We start from the raw sequence: 22,933 nt of genomic DNA, 5'->3' as shown, positions 1-22,933 counted from the left end.
ATCAAGCGAGCCATAAATATGATACGCAAAAACGTAATCGAAATTGCTAGTGAGAAAAATAAGTTCAATCGAAATTGTAGCAATCGTTTGCAAAGGCGGTGACACAAACGTGCACAGAATAACTTTTAAAAATCACTTTCGCCCATGGCTTGTGCGAAACTAGCCAACCGTTAAAAAATGCTTGTTTTGACAGCCGTTGTCATAAAGAACGCGCGCTTGAAGAGCAGCGTTTACAATCGTAAAACTTTTCATGCTACTTTAAAGCGCTTGAAGCAGCTGGTAGACAGCAAACGCATAATCATTAAAGCGTAGACGGCCGAGGTGTTAGCGCTCAGAGTGTTAGAAAGTAAGTGAAAGCAGCTTTTGAGCTAAGCAGTGCATAAATGCGCATATATAATTGCAAACATATCATTTACATCGACCGGCCGTGTGGCCTAATGGATAAGGCACTCGACTTCGAATCGAGGGATTGCGGGTTCGAGTCCCGTCATGGTCGTTATTAGTTTTTTTCAGCACAAAATTAGTTATTTTGTTAGATCTAATCTAAGTAATGTTATTTAGCAGTGACGTGGCTTGGTACGTTTCTGCAAATCTACAGAAACGTATACTTATGTGCGAAAAAACTTGCTTTTGTTTCCGCTTGAAAAGACTCTGCTTTCTTAGCTTTTAGTATTCGTTTATGCCTAGTTATGCACTCCTGAGAGATAATTTTGACATATATGTAATGTACTCTTTAGCATTTTTAGTGTCGTAAAGAAATTGAACGAATTAAATACATCCAAATTGTAACATTTAGCGCGTTAAAGCTTTGTTTTGTCAAAAAGCTACAATGCAAAATTAAACCTATTGGAAGCTGTAGCTTCAAAAATCAAAATCATGCAATTTTATGTTACAAAAATTTGCATAACTTGTTGTTACTATTGACTACGTTAAATGTTTGATTTTATAATTTTAAATGTTTGAATGAAAACAATATTAATGTTTTTGAGTTAAATTGTGTTTTTTTTTAATGAATGTTTTCTTGGTTTAGACAAGTGACATGAAATAAAGAGTCATATGGGGTGTGGAGCAAAATAAATTGCCTTGTATACAGTTATCATCGTACTTCAACATTAAATTTTTGATGTATTAGCATGACTGCATATTTTCAGATTAAATTCAATAATATTAGAGGTAGTTTAAATTGCTGTGTTACCGCTATGACGTGTTATTTCAGATATTTTAGTTTTTGCAGATTCGTAACTTTTTTGATCTAGCTACGTCCCTGGTATTTAGTAAAAGTGGTTCATCATATTTATCAACAAACTAACTTAAAATTGTTTATAAGCATAAAAGTTTAAAACTAAACCCAATTTTGCTATTCATTAACTCTAGAAGTTAAAATATTCAGCTTTAATAACATTATTCATAACTGAAACACACAATTCATTTTAATTATATCTACCTGTATCAATTAATTAACTTTTTTTGGAATATACCAGTAAGAAACGTAAATGAAGGTGTATAAGCAAAAATTAAACCAAGTTTATTAATTACTGCTAAGTTTTACTTGAAAAATATAACCTTTTAATATAGTCTACACTTCACAGAGATCAAATTCTTACCAATAAATTCCTTCCCGATGTTTTCAGTGAAAATTTTGAATATAAGTTGTTATAAGTATTAAAACAGCTTATATATGGAAAAATTTAATGTGTATTGTATGCATACGTTGTATTTAAACAAATATTTATTTAAGACAAAGATTTTTAACACATTGAAATTTAAGCTATATATATAATTTTAAATATAAATTAATGTATACGTTGTATATAAATATGCATTTCACTATTATATGAAGTACTGTAACTATCCGAAAGTTGTACAATTAAATTTGTTAACCAGTATACTGTTGCTAAGTACTACATATTTATTTTATTTTCTAATAGTTGTGTAACCACAAGCATTTTGTTCAAGATGTTTTCCTGTGCTTATGGCATAACTTTTGATACAAGAAGCTTGTGATAACAGGTTTATTGAAAATTTGTAATAAAATGAAATAAATTTAAGCTCATGGCAAGCTAAACCAACATAGACGACTTAAAAAAAAAACATTGTTGTGAAAAACTTCTGTATGATATTTCTGATGATGTGCTTACTGTCAAATTAAAAGTTGCAAATAGATGGATAGTTCGTAAGAAATGACAGCATATAGTTTTAAATATAATGAATAAAAAAAGTATTTGATGATTTTGATATATGAACAATTAAGATCTGAACACGATCAAAGATTTACTTAAAACTTTTGAAAAGAAATAATAACTGTACAGCAGAAGCGTAGCGTGGGGAGGAATAAGTGTTCTTAATTGATTTTTAAGCTTTAGATAAACTAACACATTACTTAAGTGATTACAAATGATTGGTAGGTAAATTTAACATTTTATGAACTGAAACAGCTACATAATTTTCATATATTTAAATTTTTTGTAAACTTTGAACAGTAATAGAACTTTTAAGTATTTGCTAAATAGTTCAATCTTTTGTATACTGATATGAGCTAAAAAGTTAAAATTGAGCTTAATACCAAAATACTTGTGTAAAATAGTTTAAGGTGCATGGATAACAACAAAAAAAATTTATACAAATTTTCTATTTCAATAGCAATCAAGTTTATAGAAGTTTCAGAAACTTATTTAGATTTTAAATTTCAGTAGCACATTTATGGAATGAAAAGTTTAATACATGATTAAAGTAATGAAAATTAAATTAATATTATAAAAAACAATCATCCAACTCATGTATATAAATAAATATTAATATAAATTACATGTGTTTAACAAAAGTTTAACACACAAAACAATAAAATAAACTAAGAACTAGTATTGATTTAAATGTTATCACATTAAGTTTTACTGTATTTGTACATGTTAAAAGTTTAAACTTAGTTGATTATGATGTCATTTTATTATTCAAACATATTTTTTATACATGACAGAATAAGCAAAAATTTTAACTTACATTCTGTTGTATTTTTCTTCATAGCTTTAAATTCCATGCCTAAATGTTTGTGTTTCAAAATGTTTCATTTAGCTAATATTATTTTTAGCAACAACAGAGCCACTACAAACCAGTGTTTCAAATCAAGTTTCGTAAACAGTCTACAAAACTTGTAATCAGAGCAAAGAAAAAATAGCTAATACAACAAACTTATTTAAGCTAAAGTAATAACACATTAAAACATAAATTAAAGTTTTCAAAAAGTTTCAAAGGTACAACTAAGTAATGAATGACAGACATTGACTTGAAAAAAACCTAAAAATGTGTCAGAAGTGGGATTCGAACCCACGCCCACAATTGTGGACCAGAACGCTCTGCATCGCATAGCGATGAAGCATATCGCTTGAGTCTGGCGCCTTAGACCACTCGGCCATCCTGACTTGCGATTGACAGCATAATATAGCGAATATATAGTAAACTTTACATATCATCTTGTATACTTTAACATGTTTGACTGCTGTTTTATACAGCATTCAAGATTAAATCATATGCATTATAATACAAACTTTTAAAGTGTAAAGTAATTTTTTTCTAATGTGTGAACTCAATTTATTTGTTGATATACAAGCAACTTTCAATATTCAAATCTACATAAAACCTTGAAAGGAAATTTATTTAACATGTAGCACATTTCCAAGTTACTTGTTAGTCATTTTATTTTTAAAGCTTTAAAATGTTCATTGTATACTCCTAAAAATCTCTGTTTAATTTTTTCCTAATACTTTGTTTAAAATTATGAATTTGTTATACTTACAGTGTTAAGTTTTATGTTATAGTTAAGTTTATAATTTTCTACAAAAATAACTATTGTAACATTTTATCTACTCTTTATTGTAGTAAATAAAAAAGGTAGTTGATAAATTTATAATTCACCAAACATAAGTTCTTCTTTTAAAAAAATACTAATTTTCTTTTTGATAAAATTTTAGAATATTTTAACACTTCTTTAAACATTTCAGTAACTGTTGATATTTGTAACTTAATTATGAAAGTTATTTGTAACAACAATTTTCTTTAAACTACTTTCAAGTAAAAAAAAATACTTTTAGTAAATATTTTTTTAGCTAAAATGTTTTATTAAAAATATTGAACTAGTTTCACTGTAGTATAAAGTTATTAAAAAGTTTACTTATTACAAAACTTTTACTGAGTATACAACATGCTTATTTGCTTATAAGTATGTTAATAAGTGGCCTAAATACAAAATTTGTATATAGAAGAAACTTTTTTACTACTCAATACATGAAACTTTGTATCAGAAGGTGCTTCAATTGTAGCGAAAAGTAATAAGATACGAAAGAGCACATATAAAAAAAGTTCTTACGAAACCAAAATAAAAAAGGACTAATTGAAAAATGAGGTCCCGCCGAGATTTGAACTCGGATTACAGGATTCAAAGTCCAGTGTGATAACCATTACACCACGGGACCACGTGACAACATGTAATATAGTGCGTATATAAACATATACTCGTTCTAGCTAAATACCTTTACTCATGAAGCATATAAGCCTAAACTGCAGCTTGTATTATTAACAACGCTTCTTATGAAATCTTTGCCTATTCAAATATTTGTTTTTTCAGATGCTTAAGCTACAAATAGAATATATTAAACTTGTTTGATACGTTTAAATGTTGAATAAGTTCATTAATGACATCATAATCAAGGTTATTTTTTGACCAATTTGAACAAAACTAAACAACGAGCTCACAACTGAAAAAGTTTAAAATCCCTTTATAAATCAATAATTTTATTGAGTTTCTTTGATTTCATTAATAACTTTTATTTTATACTTGAATTTTAGAATAAATCATAAATATTTAATAACATCAAACACTTTTTTTAACACATGTACAGATTATCTTTTTTTTTCAATGACTTGATCACTGAAAAAGAAAACTTATTTAATGTTTTACATTAGAATAATGCTTTTAGTTATTATAAGATTATATTTAATTAGATTCTTGTCATAAAGATTACATTTTTAAACTACGAGTTGAAAAAATAAAGTTTGTTAAAGGTTGTAATAATTTATCACAATTTTTTTAAATTTGTATTTCATTAAGTTTCAAAAAGAGTTTTAAAAATAAAAAATGACAAAAAAATGTAAGTTTGAGTTAAAAACAATCAGTTTTCTAAAATTTTAAAATTAATTTAAAATACAAAAATAGTTTTCATACATAACTAAGGTACATTTAAAGTTCTTTTGAGCAAAAAACAAATAATAAATTATGTTTTTAAATACAGTGAGGATTTCTCATTGTTTCTAAAATTTGATTCTTTTATACTTGTGGGTAAACTTTTGAGTATTGAAACACAATATAATAAAAAGTTTTTTTTGCAGTAGTAAACTGTAGTTAGTATATTTAAATTACATTTTTATATTTAAATTTCTTACGCGTTAGCTATAACTAGTTGAATTTATTTGTTTTTCAAAGTGTAGTAAAGTTTATAAAAAATTTGTGAGCAGTTTGTTTGTTAATAATTTATTTACAGTTAAGTCTACTTAAAATTAAAAAAAGCATAACGTTGTGAAACTTAAGTTATTAAGCATTTGAAAAAATATTAAGCTAATCGTTTCTAATAAAGTTAAATTAATAACTGCTTAATTGGATGTTGCTTATTCTGAAACAAAATGTAGAAATTGTTTAAGATATAATTGAAATTAATTTTTTTTTAAGTTGTTACTAGTAAACTTAACTTCTTAAAAACATTGCTCCACAGAATATTAAAAAATTATTCCTACACCGGGAATCGAACCCGGGCCGCCTGGGTGAAAGCCAGGAATCCTAACCACTAGACCATGTAGGACTGTTGAGATTTACTGAATAATAGTATTTATAGTTGCTAAAATGTACTTGTTTAGTATTATATGCTGTGCTTACTAAAGGCCTATCGAATTTCAAAGTTTATACAAAGCTCTTTTTTTTCTTATAAAACTTAGTTTAAATATCCATTGCTTTAAAATATCAAAACATACTTATTTAAGTAATTTTGTTGTTTACATACAATTATATTTATTTAAATGTATTTTGTTCAAAAATATTCTCGTTGGAAAAACTGCTTTTTTACATTTAAAAATTTTATGCAGAAAAGTTTAAACTATGTCTTTTTAAATACTGATTTCAACTTGATCAAAATATTAAACTTTAAACATTATTAAACAAAATAATTTAACATAACTAAAATATACTACAGTTTTAAGTTCACAACACTTTTGGTTTAATACATTTACATACAAAAGTAAACTATATGTATTTAAGTAAACCTACTTTTGTAAACAATAAATACCTCTTCAGTTTTGTTTTTTAACTTTATTTTTCGTTTTTTAATTGAATATGTAAAAAAAAACTTAAACAAAGTGATAACTGTAATGTTTAAAAAAACTGAGAGAAATATTAAAAATAACGATAGTCTTTTCATTATAAACTACAAAAAAAAACTTAATTAAATACAATTTTTATTGTGTTTTTTTTTTCTTAACTTAAACTATAGTCTTAAAAATAAAAACTAAAGAAACTTTCAATTAATTTATTAACAATTATTGTCATATATTTCTCAAAATTTAAGAACATGACTTTTCAATCAAACACAACATTTTACAAAACAAACATATTAACAAAAATAGAAAATATAAAATAAAAGAATCTAAAGTTTGTGGTAAACGTCTGTCAATAAATTTAATTTGAGATATTTTTTTTTTAAATATAACAAAACACATCTATTTTTTTTTAAATTTGTTTGAGTACTTTCGTAGTAAGGCTCATAAGAAATTGTATTTTACTAAGTTGAACTGAATTGTAATTAGAAATAAAATTTATACTGTATAATAAAGTTTTAAAATATAAAATGACGTAATAATCGAATGTTAAAACTAACCATAAGCTTATACTATAGAACTTTGCTGTTCTAATAAAACTCGTTAGATTAAAACCAAACTAAAACAAACCAGCGATAAAAATGAAAATAAAACTACACTTTAAAAAAATTTTAACGGGAAACTATATAGGATTTAAAAAGTCTAGTCAGATATACAAACTTTTTCTGCTTACATAAACTGGGCCTCAAAGATTGAATGCATAAGGCTTCCAGATATGTAACTGAAAAGAGTTCTCCGCTCTCACTAAGACTGAATAGTTCTACTTTTTATAGTTTTTAGCACATTCCGGGTTGTCAAACAAATGTTGCCCAATCGGCGAGAGGTACTTTTTCGTTGGTTTCTCCGAACGACCACCAAACCAGCTTTTCAAAATTTTCGGAACATGCTGATCGATTCTTACATGAAACCTTTGAGATGTTTTTCCCACGTATTCACTACCACAGTGACAACAAAATTTATAGATGATGTTACTTTTTTCATGGGAGGGAGAAACATCTTTGTAAATTCCACTTAGAGGTTGATCAGTATACAAAACTGTTCTTAAATGAACAGAGCTGAAAACCTAGTTTATTTCCTCAAAAATTTTCTTAGAAAACCTCTCAAAAGTATTTCCAACATAAGGAAGTTTTAAGTTTACTGGAAACTTCTGGGGGCCAATAATTTTTAAAGCTGTTGAACTTCTACTTCTTGTTATAACTTTCGAAACTAAGTTACCTGGATCAGCAAGGGAAAGAAAAGTATTTTGAAGTGTTTTCAACTCGCCTTCATGAAAGCAAGGAGAATTAAGTCTGGTGAACCGCTTCACCATGAGATAAACTTTTTTTTTCTAAACGAACTAAAATTAAAAATAAGAAAAAAAAGTTATTATTTAAATTAATCACACTTAATTTTTGTCATTTATTTATATAACTTGAAAAAATCATATAAAAGTTTTACTAATTTGATTTGCCTTTACTAAAACAGAAAAACTAAAACAGAAAAAAAAAAATACATTGTAAGTATTTTAAAAAAGTAATTTAGTAATTTCAACAATAAATTTATAAAAGTAAAAATTAAAAACTTGAAATAAAAACTTTTTGCACCAAAAAGTTGTTTTTATTTGTTTAAACTTATTAATCAAAAAAACGTATAAACCAAATTTTATGTTCATGGTTAACTAGTAATGTGACATCACTTTGAAAACGAAAGTATACATTAAACGTTGTTTAGCTTATTAGTATATATATTGTTATTTTAGAACATATGTACAAGCCTGGCTAGCTCAGTACTGAGTAGTAAAAAGCTGCAATAACTCTTTTATTGAGAATTTTTTAAATATTTAGTTAAATGTGGGCTTAAGATTTCTATTTTTAAATTTTTAAATTATGTGCACCTAATAATAACTATTCCAAAAAAACTTTTAAAAGAAAGTTTTACTGAACGATTAAAATAGTTTTGCACATACATCGTTTGTTTTCAAACAGCTCTACATAATAACGTTTTTGGTCAATATTTAAAAAAATAATCAAGCCTAATACAATGTTAGCAAAATTTACAACTTTTTTATGCAAATTTAAAACAAATTAACTGCAACCAAACTACATTTTGTTTTATTAAACTGATAAATTTAGAAGAGAATGGTTTAATTTCAACTAGAAAACAATGAAAACACAATTACAATTGTACTTATTTCCACAAAACTTTATTAACTTCTTTTTTAACTATAATACTATTTTAATTTGCAAACTTAAGGTTTTTATATTACTAATTAAGGATTTTTTCCTTAACGAGAAAACTAATAAAACAATTACTTGTTTTAACATATATTAAATTTAATTTTGAATTTTAGCTTATATGGAAATAGTTTTTTCTTACAGTTTGAAGTGATAACTTGTTGCAGTTTGTTAAAAATATTAATAAATCATAACTCTATGTTTTTATATTTTCATTCTAAGGTATCATACTTTTCAATCTTATTCATTATGAAATGAAAAAGAAAAATGATTAAATATATGTTATTTTAATGCTAATAAAAAAATTATAACATTTTTAAATTACAAATCAACTTATTTAAATCTACTACAGATATAATGATCTAGTTGTGAATTTAAACTAAAAGCAAAAACTTAACTTTAGTCATGCAGATGAAGCTAAAATATTACGAACTAGTCAATGACAACTAAAACTTGGTAAAAAGCGTCGTCGGAAGGACTCGAACGTAGTCAATCGCCTTAACCACTCGGCCACAACGACAAGCACATTTATGTGTTTATAAAGTTATTGGTTTGATGCCGCGAGTAAATTTACTCGAGTCTAACCTTAGCAATTTCTCCTAACGCTTGTAAGACGGTTAATAGCGGTAGATAAGTATATATTCCTTAATTCCGCGATTTTGACACAAGCGTCGATGGTGTAACGGTTAGCATTGGTGCCTTCCAAGCACTAGTTCCGGGTTCGACTCCCGGTCGACGCATTTTTCGTTTAGGTCCTTCAAACAGTAGCAAAACGACCATCTTTTTTTTTAAACTGAAGTTTAACCTTTATATCTTCTAACTTTTATAACTATTAACTGTTTATACTATTTTCACAAAAGTATTATTACTTACCGTCTCAGAAGAGAGAAACATTGCTTTGTAATAAACTTCTGATTGTTGAAATTTGTAAGCAGCAAGTAATGTAATTTTTTCTTAACTTGAAGAGAAATTGAAATTTTGTTTTCTGCTAAAATAACATCCGTCTCGACCTTTATATTTTGCAAAGCTAAAAGTTTTCACGGTTAAGTTAATATGTTACGTCATGTTTTTACCTAAGATTAAAACTTTAACAACCAACTTTAAACCAAAGAATATATAGTGTAAGTCTAAAAGTTTGGTTTAGCGGACCAAGTTTGTATCTTTGCAAGCCTTCGAGTGTCGGATCTTGGCGGTCTTGTAACTTTCACTGTTCGGATCGGATCCAACCCGCGGGCTATAAGTTGACTACCCATGTGTTAGATGACTAACTATATTTATGTGGAAACAAACTTTAATAGCTAGCTGACATTCAAATTAGGTTATTCCTACAGTGTGATTAAAACTACCATGTATAAGGTTAAAATAATAGTATAAGGTTACAGTAAGAGTTTAAGGTTAAAGTAGGTATATGGTTAAAGTAACAGTATAAGCTTAAAGTAGCAGTATGAGCTTAAAGTAAGTATAAGGTTAAAGTTATAGTATAATGATGAAGTAATAGCATAAGGTTACAGTAACAGTATAAGGTTAAAGTAGGTATATGGTTAAAGTAACAGTATAAGCTTAAAGTGAGTATAAGGTTAAAGTATTGTCTCACGGCATACAAAAGTCCAGGCTTTTGCTCTGCAGACTTTCGCCGATGTTTTTGTTGAAGGTAAAAGTAAGTGTAAGGTTAAAGTAAGTACATATAAGGTTGAGTTAATAATTTTAAGTTTAACTAACAGTGTTACGTAGTCGTTCCGGGCGACTTACTTTCAAAAAATAAAGTTTTGTATAATGAAAGAAAAAATCACATAACCAACTTTGTATACAACTTAGTTGTGAGTAGACTTAAATACTCATTTCAAGTTATAATTAGTGTTGAGACAAATTATAAACTAACTTGTAATAAAAGTTTTTAAATTAAAGCAGCCCTTTAAAGAATAATTTAAATAATATAAGTTAAACTAAAATTAAAAGCATTTTTTTTATTAAAAAAAGGTACAAAAGTTATTGACTGTACTTCCAATAAGCTTCAAACTTTAACAAGTAAGAATTTGTATTGTATGTAACGTTTTGTATATTTTCTTAGTAGAAGTCGGCATATCGAGTAACGTTTCATTACAATTATAATTTGAACAATATGCATCTACTCAAGCGGCGCCATGGCTTAGTTGGTTAAAGCGCCTGTCTAGTAAACAGGAGATCCCGAGTTCGAATCTCGGTGGCGCCTCGCTTCCTTTTAATTTTTCGATGAAGTTGAGTTTTTTAGATTAACCTATTTATACATTAATACTATTTTTTTATATTAAGCCATATTTTTCTATTTAAATTTCAAAATGGTTTTTGTGAGATTAGGGAAAAAGTTACAAGTTAATGTTTAAACTACTTAAAAACAAAATTTTAAACAGTTTACAACAGCATTTAAAGTTAAAACATAGTTTTATCAATTAATAAACAGTTAAAAAAATTACTTAAATATTTTCCTTTTTTTGTTTGATTTTAATTACTTTGCATTAATACTTTTATTTAACTAAAATTCTTCTTTTATTAAACAATTATTAATAAGCTATCCCATAGCTAACGATAGTATGCTTAAGTTCTATTTTAATATTTATATAAATTCAGTACAAAAACTGTACTTTAATTACATAAGTTTAATTAAATTTTGCTTTATATTATAATGAATTAATTAATAATTCTAGCTTTCTTTAAACTAAGTTTCTTTAAAAAGTAGTATATGCGAGACTCTCGTTATAGAAGTTTAAATTGTAAGTTGTTTTTAAATCTGTAAAAAAACGTGAAAGAAATATCGAATTATTTGATAAAACGTTTGTATTAAAAATAGCAAAACTTATAGCAAATCATATGTTCAAAGACAAAAGCTGTTTTTGCTAAACAAGCATTTCGATCAACTTAATTACGGTCGCTTTTACAACGTCACGCAAACACTTAAGTTTATAAACTGTTAAGTACATAATTAAACGTGCGGCTTGGTGGCGCAACGGTAGCGCTTCTGACTCCAGATCAGAAGGTTGCGTGTTCAAATCACGTCCGGGTCACTCATTTAATTTCGAACTTTTGCTGTTAAGTATGTTAATGTCGTATTGTTACATGTGAATTTGCATTATTGTAAACAATATTTATTTCGTTTTTGACAGAAGAAATTAGATTGTATTTGTAAACTGTTATTGTAAGAACTTGTGTGATTTTCATATACTCAATGCACTGCACACAAGTAGAATGCGAAGATCTAAACTAAAACTTTGTGTCTATTTAGGTGCAGGAATGTACTTTAATTCAACCCAGGCATGTAGCTAGGTACGTTTTTGCAAGTCTGCAGAAACGTATAGTTTTGTACAAAAAAAAACTTTATTTCAATTTTAGTTTAGTTTTACATATATGTGTGTCGTAAAAACTGAACGAATTAAATACATCTAAATTGTATACATTTAGCTCATATTGATTTAGTTTATCAAAAAGTTATGCATTGCAAAATTGGTTCTAATGAAATCTGTGGATTTTTCTTCAAAAATAAAAATAATACAACTGTATGTTACAAAAATTTGCATCATTTAATGTTCGTTCTATTGACTACGTTAAATATCTTGAAAATTTCCACAAAAATTCCGAAAGTTTTACAGTTGACATTATAACTGTTTTTGAGTTAAATTGTCATTTTCTTATACTTATTTTCAATGACCGTTTTACGGGTTTACAAAAGTGACAACACATAAATTGCCTTGTATACAGTTATCACTCATACTTCAACATTCCATTCATTTTGAAGTATTATCATAAATGCACACTTTCATGTTAACTTCAATTACATTAGAGGTAGTTAAAATTGATGTGTTCCCGCTAGGACGTTATCACGCGTCATTTCAGATACTTTAGATTTTTGCAGATTCGTTACTTTTTTGAGCTAGCTACGTCCCTGCTACAACCCAATCATGTAAGATGCTAAAAATAAACTTTTTGAGTTTATTGCTTCTTTGAGATAAGGATTTGATCTTTCATAAACAAAAAACAACTTTTCATCCTTATACATTAATTAAAGATTCATCTAAGAATTTATGCCTTAAATATCAGAAGTGACCTAAAACAAAATCATCAAAAAACTCCTTCGAGCCGGAGTCGAACCAGCGACCTATGGATTACTAACTACACGCTACAGTCCACCGCTCTACCAACTGAGCTATCGAAGGGTACGCTTCCTAAAGTTTTATTGCATTTATAAAACCACGTCTTAATTCCAACTAGCTTATGTGTACATACAGTTAATTACTTTTTTGTTGTTTTTTATGCAAACACTATGTTTTTTATTTAGTATGTGCATGTATAACATTTGGTTACTTATTTTTTATCTGGTTTATAACACTTAAGAGATAAAATATAGAATAAAATACTAATTACTAGATTTATTTTTGTCTTATGAAACTTAGTAAACTTTTCAAGCTAATAAATTATATTTAATCTTTTTATTGCTGTTCCAAACAGTTTTGAGTGAATTGTTTAGATAAAGCTTAACAAAAATTTCAAATTTTTTTAAGAAACGCATTTTATAAACAAATATTTTGTATTCATTACTCCATATCAACTAATTTTGACAAAAAAAGTTATTTAGCTTTGTTACTTGTTAGTGGATACTTTATTAATTCTTTTAATATAGGTTTTTTTATGTAGTTTTTATTGTCATATGTTTTTTTTTTCAATAAGTTAAATGATAATCTATTGATTAGCTTCAAAAAAATGTAAACGAAATTTATACATGTTTAATTATTTAAAGAGTAGTTTAATTGTTAGGTGATTTAAATAGTTTCTTTTTATTTATTTTACTTAAACAGCTTATAAAACTTTATTTCAGTTAACTAGCTTGATATGTTTACAGATATACATAAGGTCTTAAATATATTAAATATTAAGTTAACTCACTAGCTTTTAAAGAACATAGATAACTTTTAAATTGCAACAAAAATAATCTTTGTTTTTAAATCTCGTAAACACCTTTTATTTCTGTATAAATAAAAAAAGAATGGGTTTTACATTCTAACAGTAAATTAATAATTTTACCTATTATTAAAGCTTATAACTAGTAGCATTTACTGTGCTTATTTGTAAACTGCTAAGTAACATAGCAACTAAGTAAGTAATGTTTTCAGGTACATAATCATCAGTGTAATGCTTATTAAGAGTTGTTAAACTAATGTAATAACAAATATACTTTAGTAAAAGATATACAAGTCAACTATAATATTTTGGTTATATTTATATCTCATTTAAAAGCTCATTAAATAAAGTTAATTTTATTTTTGTTTTGACTTTAACGTTTTAAGTTATATTGGCAAAAACTTAAAATATTTGATTGTCAGGGCAATAAATTTAAAACTTTTTAAAAGTTTTTACCGGGTAGCTGTCGAATACGCACGAAGACACTTTTGAACGGCTTAATTTTGCATGAGAGGTCACTTTTGCACAAAGACACTTTTGCACGAGGTAAAAAATTATTTTTATTATTATTAGTTTTGTTTTACTATCATGATTGCTACTAACCCTTAACATCGGTAAGTAACTTTTTTTAATGTTTTTTCTTATTTATTAGTTTAATTTAAATGATTTATTGTGCAAAATTTCCTTTCGTGCAAAATTGTTTTGGTGCAAAACTGTCCTTTCGTGCATTTTTGACCTTTCATGCAAAAACATCTTCGAGCATATTTGACCCGTTCCTGTTTTTACCATACCTAGAACATAACTATTTATATAAACATTTTTTATAATATCAAAAATAAAAATAATAAATATTCAAAACTAAATACTCAACCTTCTGAACAAAAATATTAAGTATTAAATATTTTAATCACATGTGTAGAATAAATATGAACCAGTGATTTAATGATTTGTGAATAAATGTTTAAAAGCAAAAAACTATTTATTATAAATTGATAAACTAAATAACACTAGACTAAAATGCATTGAACATAAGCAAAACTGAAATATATGTTTAAGTAATTTTTTAGCCGATATGTTTAAAAATTGAATGTTCTAGATTCTAGATCCAAACTATTATCTTACATCAAGTTTAGCCTTAACCTAAAGCTTATCGTTTGTGGTATTTTATAGGTTATAATTTAATATTAACAGATATTATCTTTTTTTAATCAATAACTAACATGGAATTATCAAGGAAGTCACATGATTTCACTGAACCCATAAACATGTTTTGCTTTGTGACGTAATAATGCTCGATAGTAAATATATAAATCTTACATGTAGCACTCATGTGTGTGGTAGAGTGGCCGAGTGGTCTAAGGCGCTGGATTTAGGCTCCAGTCATTTCGATGGCGCGGGTTCGAATCCCGTCTCTGCCAATACTTTTAACTATGTGTTTTTTGTAAGAAAAAGCGTTTTCTAATATAAGTGTTTTGAAGATTAATTTCATTTAAAAAAAATTAACAATGCTTATATTATTTACCGTATAATTAGTTTGTCACATTTCATCAGGCAAAATTGAACGACGATTTGAATAATTAAAAAAGAAAACGGCGGAGATGGGATTCGAACCCACGCGTGCAGAGCACAATGGATTAGCAGTCCATCGCCTTAACCACTCGGCCACCTCGTCTTGTATGCAAAGCTGTTTCTACGCAATATAAATGTAGTAGCTGAAGAAAACGTAACAACTGAGTATGTAGTTTATTGCACGGTTTGTAACTTGTACCTTAGTAATATTACATTAAACTTTGCGTTTCAGTATTTTTTAAATGTTTAATCCCTCTATTTTTTTACTTTAAAGTTTAATCAACCTTTTAATCGTGACGTCATTCTCCGCACGCTAGTAAAATCTATAACACGAAAAACCTTTTGCGGCTGTAGCTCAGACATTGAAGTCTGATTAAAGTCGAAAACAAACAAACACTAGACAATTGTTGAAGAGCTAATTGAAATTTTCAACTTCATGCACGGCTCGTCCCTTTTAATCAAGAATGTTTCTAACTCACAGTCTAATTGAAACATCTTACTTTTGAGTATTCTTTAAATCCTCTAATTTATATATATATACCCTGTTTCTAAGAGTTACACGTGTATAGATTTTTTGTTGTAAAAAACTGAAAAATTTCAATTTTTGTTTATTATGTCTTAATTGACAATGTGTAGTCAACGTAGTCGAAAAATCAGTTTTGTGAGCTAAGTTATGGGTAAAGACAAAATAATTAAAAACATACAAAGTAAACCGAGGTAAAACTTAAAAATTGATAAGCGAGTGCAAATTGTGTCAATAAAAAGTCCGTACAACTTCAACTACTTCTATGCAGTAATATCAGTAGATTTATAAACGCTAAAAACTGCTTGAAATCCTGTAGCTCAGATGGTACAGCACGCTTTGCATATGCGAGATTCCGGAATCGAATCTCCAACTTTATTTTGTATAGAAATGTATACCTCTTCTCGTTTTGAAACTAAACACTATATAAATTAATGCTACAACTTTTGTCATTTTTTAAACTTTTATTCTTTTTTTTTGAAAGGTTTGTTTTGTAAAAGTAAGTTAGTTTATTTTATTAAGCAAAGAAAGACAAATTACGTACATTCGTTTTAATAATTATTTTAGGTAATAATTTATACGAAAACTAATTTCACAGATATATTTTTGATGTGTTATTTTAGGTGTAAACCCAAATAGCATGTAAGTTTATACTGTTTTTTTTTTTGTGCATTACTAAAACTAAACAATTTATTGTTTTGAAAAACTTTCTTTTTGCTATATAGCCTTACCAAGTTCAGTTAGAAAGTTTTTTTAGTTGTAATTACCAGCCAAAAATAGATATTAGTAAAGTTTAGTTTATAACCGTGCCGTTGATAAACACAACTACAACAAACTTTAAGTTTTGAATGATCTCTTAAATAAAATACCAAAACTATTAAAATTATATAACCTATGAATAAGTTTATTTTAAACATTTTAAACTTTGTTTATTAAGACTTAATCAATTCATTCATCCATAAAAATAAAATGTAGTCGTAGTGGTTTTAAAAGCGCAATTAAAACTTTAAAAAATAAATAGGTGTACTTTAAATTCTGAACTTACTGCGGTTTATAAACAGTACGTAATGCTAACCTGCACAAGCCTCGATAGCTCAGTCGGGAGAGCGTCAGACTGAAGATCTGAAGGTCCCTGGTTCAATCCCGGGTCGAGGCATCGTCTTTTGATTGTTGTAAGATTGTTTGATACTTTTGATTGTAAGACTTTTACTTCAATTTTTAAGTTACGCTGAACATTATCGTCGATCATTAGAATATTTTACTTTATACTAATCTTTATTAGCATTAAGAAAGTTATAGTATTGTTTTGGTACTGGTTTTAGCTAAAAAGTTTAAACATAAGTCACTCATTTAAAAAGGTTTAAAAATATATTTCGTTTAGGTTATCATCAGATTAAACTTGCTAAAAACTGATAATTTTATAGTGTAAATTTAGTTATAAACAGTAATTATGAAATACCTAGCTCGAAATTCGACTTGTGATAAATATTTCTATAAAATTTGAATTTATAAGTACTTTCTACTCCCATTAAGTTTTGACTTTATCTTTTAATTAATAAACCTTTTTTAAATGAGTGACTTATGTTTAAACTTTTTAGTTAAAACTAGTTATGTACCGAAACCGGATCCGGACTTTTTTTTTCAAAATAAGATTCGGCCGGAACCGGTCCCGGATATTTTTTTTAATTATAATCCGGCCGGAACCAGATCCGGAATTTTTTTTTCAAATTAAAATCCGGAACCGGATTCTTAATACTCTAAGTTATTTGTAATGTAAGTAGTATAAAAACTACTATGTACGATAATGCAATTTTATATAACTAACTACTAACAAAGTATGAATGTGTGAAGTTTACTTTTATGTGTTATATCTAACTACATACTTTTGAATTTTGAAAGTTTTAGTTAAAAAAAAATTTAGACTAAAAAATATTAATGTGCTGCTAAAATAATTAAATAATAAGAAAGTTTATGATATGTTATTAAGGTCTAGCTAAGATTAACAGTTAAAAATAGTAGCTGGTATAATTGCTAATTTTCTGAACAATATTTACATTTATATTTTATTAAAATTGAAAGAACAAAAGAAATACTTCAAATTGAAAGAACAATAAAAAACACTAACATATCTTTTTTGCTAAACTTATAAACTTTCCATGATTTTTGGCAACCAGAATATTACCTAAATTTAGCTGATATCAGGGTTGCCACTTTTTGATTTAAAAAAACTAACCTGAGTGATTATAAACTTTCCTGAGTCAGAATGAGGTTTTTAAAAAACAAAAAAATAATTACTTTAAGCTAATAATCAGTAGAACAGCTAGCCACAAGGTTGAACATTTTAAGTAATGTTTACAATTAAGGCTATAGGGGGGTTAAACACTTTTTTTACAAGTTGATCTTATTTAATAGAATACTATCTTAGCGAACTATCTTGTTTTTATTCTTAGTAGTTAAGTTTAATATACAGCATGTTTATGTTTAGAAGTAGTATAAAAAACATAAACAACAGAAAAGTCTTAAGAAAAAAAAAGGTTCCAAAAATTTATATTTTTTACCACTAGTTGACGTTATTTGTTTAGATTAAACTATAACTTTAATTTTTTTTAAGTCTTAATTTTTTTAAATTTTTATATTAAAATAAGACTTAATTTTACTAGATAAAATATATTTTTAATAAAATTCAGAATTTAATAATCTGAGAATGAAACTATAAAAGAAAAGAAAATACAAAGTGTTTTAGCGCCCGATATTACTAAACACATTCAGCTTCATTTGAAAAAGGAAAAGGAACCTTAAGAAGTTTACATTGACCTTGAGGTTTTATTTTTTGTTAAATAATATACATTTAGTTTTGTTTGGTTAAAAAAAGTTTTTATACTAAAACAATCAAGAAATACTTAATATTATTTATTTAAAACGATTACAATAAGAATACTATACATTTTTATAATATATATATCTATACTCGGTCATACAATATATATATGTTTACATTTAGTATTAAAACATAAAAAAATATAATAAGTTTTAAAAACAAAATAAGGTTTCAAAAGTTATCTTGATTACTTAGCTGGCGTTTTTTGTTTAGTGTGAATTAGTTCTTTTGTGTGTTAGTGTGTTAGTTTTTTGTGAAATCACTTTAATCTAATAATCAGTAGAACAGCTAGCCATAAAGTTGACAATTTGGTAGTAATGTTTTTAATTTTACACCATATATAAAGAGTTGCATTTCAGAAATGTAATTTAACAATTAGTATAAAGTAAAATATTCTAATGATCGACGATAATGTTCAGCGTAACTTAAAAATTGAAGTAAAAGTCTTACAATCAAAAGTATCAAACAATCTTACAACAATCAAAAGACGATGCCTCGACCCGGGATTGAACCAGGGACCTTCAGATCTTCAGTCTGACGCTCTCCCGACTGAGCTATCGAGGCTTGTGCAGGTTAGCATTACGTACTGTTTATAAACCGCAGTAAGTTCAGAATTTAAAGTACACCTATTTATTTTTTAAAGTTTTAATTGCGCTTTTAAAACCACTACGACTACATTTTATTTTTATGGATGAATGAATTGATTAAGTCTTAATAAACAAAGTTTAAAATGTTTAAAATAAACTTATTCATAGGTTATATAATTTTAATAGTTTTGGTATTTTATTTAAGAGATCATTCAAAACTTAAAGTTTGTTGTAGTTGTGTTTATCAACGGCACGGTTATAAACTAAACTTTACTAATACCTATATTTGGCTGGTAATTACAACTAAAAAAACTTTCTAACTGAACTTGGTAAGGCTATATAGCAAAAAGAAAGTTTTTCAAAACAATAAATTGTTTAGTTTTAGTAATGCACAAAAAAAAACAGTATAAACTTACATGCTATTTGGGTTTACACCTAAAATAACACATCAAAAATATATCTGTGAAATTAGTTTTCGTATAAATTATTACCTAAAATAATTATTAAAACGAATGTACGTAATTTGTCTTTCTTTGCTTAATAAAATAAACTAACTTACTTTTACAAAACAAACCTTTCAAAAAAAAAGAATAAAAGTTTAAAAAATGACAAAAGTTGTAGCATTAATTTATATAGTGTTTAGTTTCAAAACGAGAAGAGGTATACATTTCTATACAAAATAAAGTTGGAGATTCGATTCCGGAATCTCGCATATGCAAAGCGTGCTGTACCATCTGAGCTACAGGATTTCAAGCAGTTTTTAGCGTTTATAAATCTACTGATATTACTGCATAGAAGTAGTTGAAGTTGTACGGACTTTTTATTGACACAATTTGCACTCGCTTATCAATTTTTAAGTTTTACCTCGGTTTACTTTGTATGTTTTTAATTATTTTGTCTTTACCCATAACTTAGCTCACAAAACTGATTTTTCGACTACGTTGACTACACATTGTCAATTAAGACATAATAAACAAAAATTGAAATTTTTCAGTTTTTTACAACAAAAAATCTATACACGTGTAACTCTTAGAAACAGGGTATATATATATAAATTAGAGGATTTAAAGAATACTCAAAAGTAAGATGTTTCAATTAGACTGTGAGTTAGAAACATTCTTGATTAAAAGGGACGAGCCGTGCATGAAGTTGAAAATTTCAATTAGCTCTTCAACAATTGTCTAGTGTTTGTTTGTTTTCGACTTTAATCAGACTTCAATGTCTGAGCTACAGCCGCAAAAGGTTTTTCGTGTTATAGATTTTACTAGCGTGCGGAGAATGACGTCACGATTAAAAGGTTGATTAAACTTTAAAGTAAAAAAATAGAGGGATTAAACATTTAAAAAATACTGAAACGCAAAGTTTAATGTAATATTACTAAGGTACAAGTTACAAACCGTGCAATAAACTACATACTCAGTTGTTACGTTTTCTTCAGCTACTACATTTATATTGCGTAGAAACAGCTTTGCATACAAGACGAGGTGGCCGAGTGGTTAAGGCGATGGACTGCTAATCCATTGTGCTCTGCACGCGTGGGTTCGAATCCCATCTCCGCCGTTTTCTTTTTTAATTATTCAAATCGTCGTTCAATTTTGCCTGATGAAATGTGACAAACTAATTATACGGTAAATAATATAAGCATTGTTAATTTTTTTTAAATGAAATTAATCTTCAAAACACTTATATTAGAAAACGCTTTTTCTTACAAAAAACACATAGTTAAAAGTATTGGCAGAGACGGGATTCGAACCCGCGCCATCGAAATGACTGGAGCCTAAATCCAGCGCCTTAGACCACTCGGCCACTCTACCACACACATGAGTGCTACATGTAAGATTTATATATTTACTATCGAGCATTATTACGTCACAAAGCAAAACATGTTTATGGGTTCAGTGAAATCATGTGACTTCCTTGATAATTCCATGTTAGTTATTGATTAAAAAAAGATAATATCTGTTAATATTAAATTATAACCTATAAAATACCACAAACGATAAGCTTTAGGTTAAGGCTAAACTTGATGTAAGATAATAGTTTGGACCTAGAATCTAGAACATTCAATTTTTAAACATATCGGCTAAAAAATTACTTAAACATATATTTCAGTTTTGCTTATGTTCAATGCATTTTAGTCTAGTGTTATTTAGTTTATCAATTTAAAATAAATAGTTTTTTGCTTTTAAACATTTATTCACAAATCATTAAATCACTGGTTCATATTTATTCTACACATGTGATTAAAATATTTAATACTTAATATTTTTGTTCAGAAGGTTGAGTATTTAGTTTTGAATATTTATTATTTTTATTTTTGATATTATAAAAAATGTTTATATAAATAGTTATGTTCTAGGTATGGTAAAAACAGGAACGGGTCAAATATGCTCGAAGATGTTTTTGCATGAAAGGTCAAAAATGCACGAAAGGACAGTTTTGCACCAAAACAATTTTGCACGAAAGGAAATTTTGCACAATAAATCATTTAAATTAAACTAATAAATAAGAAAAAACATTAAAAAAAGTTACTTACCGATGTTAAGGGTTAGTGGCAATCATGATAGTAAAACAAAACTAATAATAATAAAAATAATTTTTTACCTCGTGCAAAAGTGTCTTTGTGCAAAAGTGACCTCTCATGCAAAATTAAGCCGTTCAAAAGTGTCTTCGTGCGTATTCGACAGCTACCCGGTAAAAACTTTTAAAAAGTTTTAAATTTATTGCCCTGACAATCAAATATTTTAAGTTTTTGCCAATATAACTTAAAACGTTAAAGTCAAAACAAAAATAAAATTAACTTTATTTAATGAGCTTTTAAATGAGATATAAATATAACCAAAATATTATAGTTGACTTGTATATCTTTTACTAAAGTATATTTGTTATTACATTAGTTTAACAACTCTTAATAAGCATTACACTGATGATTATGTACCTGAAAACATTACTTACTTAGTTGCTATGTTACTTAGCAGTTTACAAATAAGCACAGTAAATGCTACTAGTTATAAGCTTTAATAATAGGTAAAATTATTAATTTACTGTTAGAATGTAAAACCCATTCTTTTTTTATTTATACAGAAATAAAAGGTGTTTACGAGATTTAAAAACAAAGATTATTTTTGTTGCAATTTAAAAGTTATCTATGTTCTTTAAAAGCTAGTGAGTTAACTTAATATTTAATATATTTAAGACCTTATGTATATCTGTAAACATATCAAGCTAGTTAACTGAAATAAAGTTTTATAAGCTGTTTAAGTAAAATAAATAAAAAGAAACTATTTAAATCACCTAACAATTAAACTACTCTTTAAATAATTAAACATGTATAAATTTCGTTTACATTTTTTTGAAGCTAATCAATAGATTATCATTTAACTTATTGAAAAAAAAAACATATGACAATAAAAACTACATAAAAAAACCTATATTAAAAGAATTAATAAAGTATCCACTAACAAGTAACAAAGCTAAATAACTTTTTTTGTCAAAATTAGTTGATATGGAGTAATGAATACAAAATATTTGTTTATAAAATGCGTTTCTTAAAAAAATTTGAAATTTTTGTTAAGCTTTATCTAAACAATTCACTCAAAACTGTTTGGAACAGCAATAAAAAGATTAAATATAATTTATTAGCTTGAAAAGTTTACTAAGTTTCATAAGACAAAAATAAATCTAGTAATTAGTATTTTATTCTATATTTTATCTCTTAAGTGTTATAAACCAGATAAAAAATAAGTAACCAAATGTTATACATGCACATACTAAATAAAAAACATAGTGTTTGCATAAAAAACAACAAAAAAGTAATTAACTG

The 22,933-nt window shown here is 26.8% G+C and overlaps 14 non-coding genes across 14 annotated transcripts; 7 read left to right on the top strand and 7 right to left on the bottom strand.

Annotated features, from left to right (window-relative positions):
• Nucleotides 1-423: 423 nt before the first annotated feature.
• Trnar-ucg (transfer RNA arginine (anticodon UCG)) lies at nucleotides 424-496 on the top strand. Its single transcript has one exon. It is a non-coding gene; the product is annotated as a tRNA-Arg (tRNA).
• A 2,804-nt stretch (nucleotides 497-3,300) lies between these two features.
• On the bottom strand, nucleotides 3,301-3,416 carry Trnal-caa (transfer RNA leucine (anticodon CAA)). Its single transcript has 2 exons — nucleotides 3,379-3,416; nucleotides 3,301-3,346 (listed from the first exon to the last, which is right to left on the bottom strand). It is a non-coding gene; the product is annotated as a tRNA-Leu (tRNA).
• A 978-nt stretch (nucleotides 3,417-4,394) lies between these two features.
• Nucleotides 4,395-4,466, bottom strand: Trnaq-uug (transfer RNA glutamine (anticodon UUG)). Its single transcript has one exon. It is a non-coding gene; the product is annotated as a tRNA-Gln (tRNA).
• A 1,308-nt stretch (nucleotides 4,467-5,774) lies between these two features.
• Nucleotides 5,775-5,846, bottom strand: Trnae-uuc (transfer RNA glutamic acid (anticodon UUC)). The gene has a single exon. It is a non-coding gene; the product is annotated as a tRNA-Glu (tRNA).
• Nucleotides 5,847-9,295: 3,449 nt separating this feature from the next.
• Nucleotides 9,296-9,367, top strand: Trnag-ucc (transfer RNA glycine (anticodon UCC)). The gene has a single exon. It is a non-coding gene; the product is annotated as a tRNA-Gly (tRNA).
• Nucleotides 9,368-10,762: 1,395 nt separating this feature from the next.
• Trnat-agu (transfer RNA threonine (anticodon AGU)) lies at nucleotides 10,763-10,836 on the top strand. Its single transcript has one exon. It is a non-coding gene; the product is annotated as a tRNA-Thr (tRNA).
• Nucleotides 10,837-11,593: 757 nt separating this feature from the next.
• On the top strand, nucleotides 11,594-11,665 carry Trnaw-cca (transfer RNA tryptophan (anticodon CCA)). Its single transcript has one exon. It is a non-coding gene; the product is annotated as a tRNA-Trp (tRNA).
• Nucleotides 11,666-12,725: 1,060 nt separating this feature from the next.
• Nucleotides 12,726-12,811, bottom strand: Trnay-gua (transfer RNA tyrosine (anticodon GUA)). Its single transcript is given in 2 exon segments — nucleotides 12,726-12,761; nucleotides 12,775-12,811. It is a non-coding gene; the product is annotated as a tRNA-Tyr (tRNA).
• Nucleotides 12,812-14,889: 2,078 nt separating this feature from the next.
• Nucleotides 14,890-14,971, top strand: Trnal-uag (transfer RNA leucine (anticodon UAG)). Its single transcript has one exon. It is a non-coding gene; the product is annotated as a tRNA-Leu (tRNA).
• A 172-nt stretch (nucleotides 14,972-15,143) lies between these two features.
• On the bottom strand, nucleotides 15,144-15,225 carry Trnas-gcu (transfer RNA serine (anticodon GCU)). The gene has a single exon. It is a non-coding gene; the product is annotated as a tRNA-Ser (tRNA).
• Nucleotides 15,226-16,728: 1,503 nt separating this feature from the next.
• On the top strand, nucleotides 16,729-16,801 carry Trnaf-gaa (transfer RNA phenylalanine (anticodon GAA)). The gene has a single exon. It is a non-coding gene; the product is annotated as a tRNA-Phe (tRNA).
• Nucleotides 16,802-19,014: 2,213 nt separating this feature from the next.
• Trnaf-gaa (transfer RNA phenylalanine (anticodon GAA)) lies at nucleotides 19,015-19,087 on the bottom strand. The gene has a single exon. It is a non-coding gene; the product is annotated as a tRNA-Phe (tRNA).
• A 1,501-nt stretch (nucleotides 19,088-20,588) lies between these two features.
• On the top strand, nucleotides 20,589-20,670 carry Trnas-gcu (transfer RNA serine (anticodon GCU)). The gene has a single exon. It is a non-coding gene; the product is annotated as a tRNA-Ser (tRNA).
• A 172-nt stretch (nucleotides 20,671-20,842) lies between these two features.
• Trnal-uag (transfer RNA leucine (anticodon UAG)) lies at nucleotides 20,843-20,924 on the bottom strand. The gene has a single exon. It is a non-coding gene; the product is annotated as a tRNA-Leu (tRNA).
• Between the last annotated feature and the right edge of the window lie 2,009 nt (nucleotides 20,925-22,933).

This window comes from Thalia democratica, chromosome 6 (genome assembly GCF_965202585.1).
Source record: "Thalia democratica chromosome 6, ktThaDemo2.hap1.1, whole genome shotgun sequence".
NCBI classification, from domain to species: domain Eukaryota; kingdom Metazoa; phylum Chordata; class Thaliacea; order Salpida; family Salpidae; genus Thalia; species Thalia democratica.
Note: the sequence above shows the minus strand (reverse complement) of the source record. Positions and strands in the feature narration are given on the sequence as shown.